The sequence below is a fragment of the Podarcis liolepis genome (assembly GCF_965112155.1).
Source record: "Podarcis liolepis genome assembly, chromosome: 5".
NCBI classification, from domain to species: domain Eukaryota; kingdom Metazoa; phylum Chordata; class Lepidosauria; order Squamata; family Lacertidae; genus Podarcis; species Podarcis liolepis.
In genome coordinates, this window is record NC_139556.1 from 102,628,641 (window position 1) to 102,635,818 (window position 7,178).

The 7,178-nt window shown below is 50.1% G+C and overlaps 1 long non-coding RNA gene across 2 annotated transcripts in view; it reads left to right on the top strand.

Moving 5' to 3' along the window:
- Nucleotides 1–4,028, top strand: part of LOC310707467 — a 138,603-nt gene extending 134,575 nt beyond the window's left edge. For both annotated transcript variants that reach the window (XR_014526474.1, XR_014526475.1), the window contains exon 2: nt 379–4,028. This is a non-coding gene — a long non-coding RNA (uncharacterized lncRNA). The remainder of the gene's footprint in view (nt 1–378) is intronic.
- Nucleotides 4,029–7,178: the final 3,150 nt, after the last annotated feature.

The window sequence follows — 7,178 nt, forward strand, 5'->3', positions numbered from 1 at the left end:
CAAGACTTTCTTCTTAAGGGCACAGACATACACTAAACGCATTTGGGTTCTTGCAAGGGTGAGTGCAGACAATGGGGTCCTTCGTGCAGGAAATTTTTCTCCTGAGCAAGCCTCCTTGAATTTGGCACTGTTCCCTGTCCTCTGGTCCTTTCCATGCAGGTTGTGCAAGACGTCTTCCCAGTTGGTTGCTCCAAAATGGTTTCCCCTGGCATGTAGGTGAAACTGGTTTGTCCAAAGGGGTGTTCATCATCTAGCACAGGGGTTCCCCAGCCTTTTGGAACCACAGCCTCCTTTGTTCCATAAACTCCTCCCCGGCGCCCTCAGACCCTATTAAAAAGACTTATTCAGAATAATTCTTTGCACCACTTACTAAAGAAGGTAATTAAAGTTCAAAACAGTAACAATTTCACATTTATTAAGATGCGGGTGGCACTGTGGGTTAAACCACAGAGCCTAGGACTTGCTGATCAGAAGGTCGGCGGTTCGAATCCCCGTGACGGGGTGAGCTCCCATTGCTCGGTCCCTGCTCTTGCCAACCTAGCAGTTCGAAAGCACCTCAAAGTGCAAGTAGATAAATAGGTACCGCTCCGGCGGGAAGGTAAACGCGTTTCCATGCGCTGCTCTGGTTCGCCAGAAGCGGCTTAGTCCTGCTGGCCACATGACCCGGAAGCTGTACGCCGGCTCCCTCGGCCAATAAAGTGAGATGAGCGGCGCAACCCCAGAGTCGGTCACAACTGGACCTAATGGTCAGGGGTCCTTTTACCTTTACCTTTACCTTTTAACTCATATCTCCTCTCAGTCTCCTCTTTTCCAGGCTAAACATACCCAGCTCCTTCAACCACTCCTCATCAGGCGTAGTTTCCTTGATCATCTTGGTCGTCTGCCCACCTTCCAGCTTGTCAACATCCTCCTTAATTTGTGGTGCCCAGAATTGAATACAGCATTCCAGGTGTTTGCCTGACCAAGGTAGAATAGAGTGGGACTCTGACTTCCCTTGATCTGTGGGCACTAGACTTCTGCAGATACAGCCTAGAATCACATTAGCTTTTTTTGCTGCTGGATCAGACGCCACGGTGGGCCGGAGTGTGTGCGCATGCACGCAAGCGCAAATGCTATTTCTGGCGCTCCTCCTGGCGCAGAGGAGGCGTGCGCAGCTTCCCATTGGCTGCGGGCGGCGGGGGTCCCTGAGCGGGCAGTGGGGGTCCATGGGCCGCTTGTGGCCCATGGGCCTTAGGTTGCCGACTCCTGTCCTACCCACTCCTGGGAGGAAAGGCCTAGAAAGGAAAGTGCCCTTTGCAAAGGCTGCCCCCTTTGCAAATGCCATCCATGGGTCTCCCTGGGCACATCCCAGGTCTCATTGCCAAGGTGAGCTTCCCTGGGTGCAGCTTGCAACGAGAGCCGGCACCTCTAGGCCTGGGGTTCCCAGGGAGGCATGATTTGTAGCATTGGGGTGCTTAGCTGAGATTGTAGGACCTCTCCGCCCACCCCTCAGGAAACTTTGCACACAGCTGTGGAGCTGGACCCTTTCATGTTGGGGTGTTGGTTCCCGGTCTCCGTGGCTGATCCTCCTTCAAGATATGTGGAGCACAGTGGGAGGCATTATGGACACCTGAACCTCAGGAGGAGCTCCTGCTGCAAAGTGCCTCCTGGCCCCACTTTGGTTGGAGGCGACCCCCCACCTTGCACACTTAAAAGCACAAAGTTCCATGACACACACACACACACCTGCCACTTACATTGCTTCTGCCTGAAGACAAGAGTCCCCCCCCCCCCCAGTTAGCAAGCAATACCGCTGCCCATTCCCTCCCCAGCATTACATGTAGGGCGGCTTGCGGCTTGCCTCTTCTGCAGCTCCCGGGTGGAATCTACACACATATAAAAGAACGCTGTGAAAATGCTCTGTTTTAAAAACACATTGAATTTTGCCTAGCTCTCTGTCGCCACCTAGTGCCACGTTTGTTTATTGCACTTTACAACACCTTTGAAGCATTTTATTTGTAGCTGAGTCCCCGGACAGGGAGTTCTGCCTCGGTGCCTCCTTCCGCGTTTCCGTACTGTAGTACCTGTCCCCAAACTACCTTCTTTGGCAGAGGAATAACCAGCAGCTGCATCTCTTCAGCCGCCATTCTCCAACGTAGCATGTGGAGGTTTGGCTTTGGAGATTCCAAGCTGGAGCCCACCCTGTCCCCTCCCTTTCCAGGAGCTATAAGGTTTCTCGCCCCTAAAGTTGCTTCCATGCTAGGACTTTTTGGCCCGGCTGAGGCTTCCCTTTCCCCTCAACCGTTTGCAGCCTTGCGCTAAAATAACAGCGCTTTACTCTGCAAAGCTCTGACTACTTCGCGCAACTATTTAATTTGTTGCTTCCTGCTCTTTCAGGCAGGGTGGCTGTTATTACTGGTTTCCCCTTTGCACACTCTTCCAATGCCAGCCAGCCAACCAACCTTTTCAGGCTGCAACTGAGCAATCCCACAAAAAATTGAGCGTGCAAAGTCTTGGGGGGGCTTTATCACTAGGGTAGAAGCAGCCTCTAGCATGAGCAGCTAGGCTTCTAAACGGCACACTTAATAAGACAACCCCACCTGCAATAATCTGGCTTGGCTTTGTTTTGCGATTCAGCCTTTCCTACTTCCCAGGTTGTGTTGTCTGCTTTTGGCACCCTGGATTCTGAATGTAAAGGGGGGGGACCAGCTCCTGCCCCCCTACATCTATTGCGCCTGTCTCTCTTTCCTACTAGATTTGTAAATTTATTGTTTTCTTTCGAAGCAGGGTTTGAGAAGTCAAATTGGAAATTTTCCTGGGACAGAGGAGGGCAAAATGGAATAATTGGGGAGGTTGTTTAATACACCCTCTGAAGGGATCTGGCGTTTTAGAAGGCTGTGCAAAGCTGGAGAGTTCCTGTGCATCAGGTTTTTAAAGTGCTGATTAAAAGATCTAGATCTCTCCAACAGATTTTGTCAAGGCAGTGAGCTCTGTTCCCGATTCCCCCACAATTGCTGTGTTTTGCTTGGCAATGTAATGTGCGACTGTAGCTTTCATTTTGAATTAAAATCTTGATACTTCATAAATGTCCAAACCGATACTGCACAGCGCCTGTAACCCAGAGGCGTGTGTGTGCAAGACATCTGGATGTACAATGAGCCATTTTGCCTTTAAAAAATGTTATATATATATTGTTTTTCCAGCTTGGGTGGGGGAGCCGCTGGAGAGACAACGGCTTGGTGTGTCTCTCTGCTCTCTGACCCAATGCCCACTGCTACAATTATTGCTCTTAAATGTAAAATCCGTTTGCAAAGTTGTGGAAGGTGTGGTGAGTTTAAGCCAAAGGGAGAAGCACACACTGACGTCGATGGGGGTTGTTGCATTGTGTACAGAAACACCCTCACCCACCCCTAAGGCACTTGGATGGTCAAGCACGAGGACTTTCTCAAGATTTTGCACGGTCCAAAGTTCATATGCGTGACGAAGAAACCAGCATGTGCCTAAAGCAACGGGGCCCGATAAACGGTTTTATGTTTCCCGCCGTACTTCCGATGCAGATTTCCATGGGCTTCCAGGGTTGTCTGAATGAAGCCTTTCCAGTTCAGCCAAGCACTACAGACCTTTGCGTTCCTTCCCCATTTCTTTCTGTTTTCTTTCTATTTTCAGTCGAAAACTGTTGTTCTCCATGGCTTGCTTTCTGTGCAAGGCCCTCGCAGACTCCTGGCCTTTGCTCTCCTCCTTTGCCATTGCACAGACGATGCATCGACGTTCTTCCAATCTGTTAGAAGTAGCAAAAACCAGCCTTTCCCAGCCTGGCTGCCTTTCAGAAGTTTTGCACTACAGTTCCCGTCCGCCACTGCAGCCGCGCTGGGAGTTGCCGTCCAAAACATCTGGGAGCGCGTCAGGTTGGCGGAAGTTGTGGTGGACTTCCTATCTTCACTGTTCTCTGCTGAGAGACTGGAAAGAGCGCTGAAATGCTGGGGCAGGATTCGAGGCTGTGTTTTCCTTTGGAGATGGCAATGTTGGAATAAATAAAGGATTGGCATTTATCTACAGTGTGTGTGTGCATATGTTGCTGTTGCTCTGTCATTGGCAAGTGAGTCGCCATGCATTTTCCACTCTTCAAGAACATGGGAAGGGTGTGTGTGTGTGTGTATACACCGTATTTTTCACTCTCTAAGACTCACTTTTTCCCTCCTAAAAGCAAGGGGAAATGTGTGTGCATCTTATGGAGCGAATGCAGGCTGCGCAGCTATCCCAGAAGCCAGAACAGCAAGAGGGATTGCTGCTTTCACTGCGCAGCGATCCCTCGTGCTGTTCTGGCTTCTGAGATTCAGAATATTTTTTTCTTGTTTTCCTCCTCCAAAAACTAGGTGCGTCTTGTGGTCTGGTGTGTCTTATAGAGCGCAAAATACGGTGTGTGTATATACACACATTTTTATTAATTTTTTTAACATATCAGTTCCAACAGTCATACAACATATATTCTCATCTTATACAATGTTTTAGACTTCCGTCAACACCTCTGATGATTTTCCATTCTTTATCACTTATTATGCATTTCTTAATTTTTATTTTACATTTAATTATCCTTAACTAATAATTCTCTTCATAGTCTTTCTTGCAATGTTTCAAACAATCCACCTTACAGAACTTCTTGCAATCCTACTAGCATAATCTGTTCATCACAGTTACTTTCCAAATAGTCCATATATTTACTCCAGTCTTCTAAGAATCTCTGATCCCACAGGTTTCGAATCCTTCCTGTTAATTGTCTAATTCTGCGTAGTCCATCCACTTCATCCTCCATTCTTTTTTCGTCAGTAATTCTTCTTGCTTCCATGAACATGGGGAGGATGTTAACACATGCCGTGCAGCCAAAGGGGTCTCTCCTCCTTAAGGACCCCACCAAGGGCCTAGAAGCTGTTACGATATAGAAACAATGCAGCCGCAAGCAGCTGCTAGCTTGAAAGCAAAACATGATGGGAATGTTGGGACTGTTCCGTGGGAACAGAGGGACAGTCTATTCACTGTGCTGAGCACCGGATTTAGCTCAGAGTGTAATTTGACCTGTACAGGAAGTACAGGAGGTGGAGTTTGTCTCTCTGCTGTTGGAGTTTGAAGAGAGCAGACGTGTTTCTCTGTAACGCTGCAAAGACAGAAATAAAGGCATGTAAATACATTTCTGTCTATCTCTTTCCCCTGCCTGGGGGGGCAGGGAAGAGTGGTGTGTTCTTCTCACGCTTGAGGAGGATCGCCAATCGTGACCTACCCTGGATCCTGCTCGGGAATGCAGACAGGGAGGTCAACAGGAGATCAAGCCGGGTGCCTGGAGAGTGGCCAGTTTCTCCTGAGAGGCAAGATTTCCTGACAGAAGCTGCTTTTGGCTCCTGTCCTGGGGTGCATTCAAACTTGGGGAACAGAATGCTTGTTTTCCTTATTATAGAATCAGAGTTGGAGGGGACCCTAGGGGTCATCCAGTCCACCCCCTGCTATGCAGGAATCGCAGCTGAAGAATCCCTGACATTTGACCATCCAACCTCTGCTTAAAAACCTCCAAGGAAGGAGAGTCCACCTCCTGATGGAATTCATTCCACTGTCGAGTGGGTCTTGCCTTCAGAAAGTTCCTCCTGGTGTTTAGCTGGAATCTTCTTTCTTGCCGTTTGAGTCCATTGGTTCGGAAGCAGCAGAAAACAAACTGGCTCCATCTTCCATAGGAGAGCCCTTTAGATATCTGAAGTTGGCTATCCTGTCACTTCTCAATTTTCTTTTCTCCAGGCTAGATATGCCCTCAACCATTCCTCATCAGGCATGGTTTCCAGACCCTCCTAAAATGGTGGCGCCCAGAACTGGACACAGGACTCCAGGTGGGGTCTAGCCCAAAGAGAATAGAGCAATGCTATGACTTCCCTTGATTTGGACACTAAGACTTGAAGTCATTTAGGGAAGGTGTCTTACAGCACACCAGATTCAGGTGGTCAGATCCAGGAAAGGCGACCTTTGTGAGCTGTGCAAAAGCACTTATGGACTCTGCTCCAAAACTGGGCTCCCAGGGATGAATGCAGAGTACACGCAACAGACTCTGAGCCGTCAAGGGGAATGCAACCCCAGACAAAATGGGCTGAATTCCCCCCTACCAGTCCCCCTCTGAGAACTCGGGGACATTCAGTGAAGCTGAGTACTTGGAAGATTCAGGACAGAATTGTTTTAAATGACTTCTTCACACAGTGCAGAGCTAAACTGTGGAACTCCCTGCCACAGGAGGCAGGGATGGCCACCAACTTGGATGGCTTGAAAAGAGGACTAGACTAATGAGGGAGAGGACTATTGATGGCTACTGGCCAGGATAGTTCTGCTCCGCCTGTACAGTCAGAGGAAGCAATGCTTCCAAATGCCAGTTGCTGGAGACCACAGGAGGAGAGAGGGCTCTTGTGTTCGAATCCTGCTTGCAGGTTCCCCTTGAGGCATCTGGTTGGCCACTGTGAGAGCAGGACGCTGGACAAGGTGGGCCATGGGCCTGATCCTGCAGAAATCTTCTGGTTTCTTATGTACCGTATTTTTTGCTCTATAGGATGCACCGGACCATAGGAGGGGGAGAAGAGGAAAAAGAAAATTCTCCCCCTCTCTGCTCAGCGCCCTTTCAGCGAAGCGGCAGGAGAAACGGAGCCCCTTCCATTTCTCCTTCCGCTTCACAGAAGGGGCGTTGCGCAGAGAGGGAAAACTGTGCAGCGCCTCTCCAGCGAAGTGAAGCCTGGAGAGCTCTCCAGGCTTTAGGCGGCTATCCGCAAGCCTTTGGAGCGCGGGGGGAACTCCTGCTGTGCTCCAAAGGCTTGTGGATAGCTGCCTGAAGCCCCCGGAGCACAGTGGGAGTTCCCTGCGCTGCAGGGGCTTCAGGCGGCTTCGGCGAAAGCAACGCGAAGCCTCCGGACCGCGGTGGGAGCTCTCCCTCTGTGCTTCGGAGGCTTTGGATCCATTCCAGTCCGGCTTCCGCACTGGTCATGGGACCGAGACGGCTCTGGTCGCCCTAACAGATGATCTTCGTAGACAGCTGGATCGAGGCGGGTCGGGGCTGCTGATTCTTCTAGATCTATCAGCAGCTTTCGACATGGTCGATCACGAACTTCTGGACCACCGCCTTGCCGACGTGGGGATCCAGGGCACAGTCCTTCAATGGCTGCGCTCGTTTCTCTCTGGTCGGG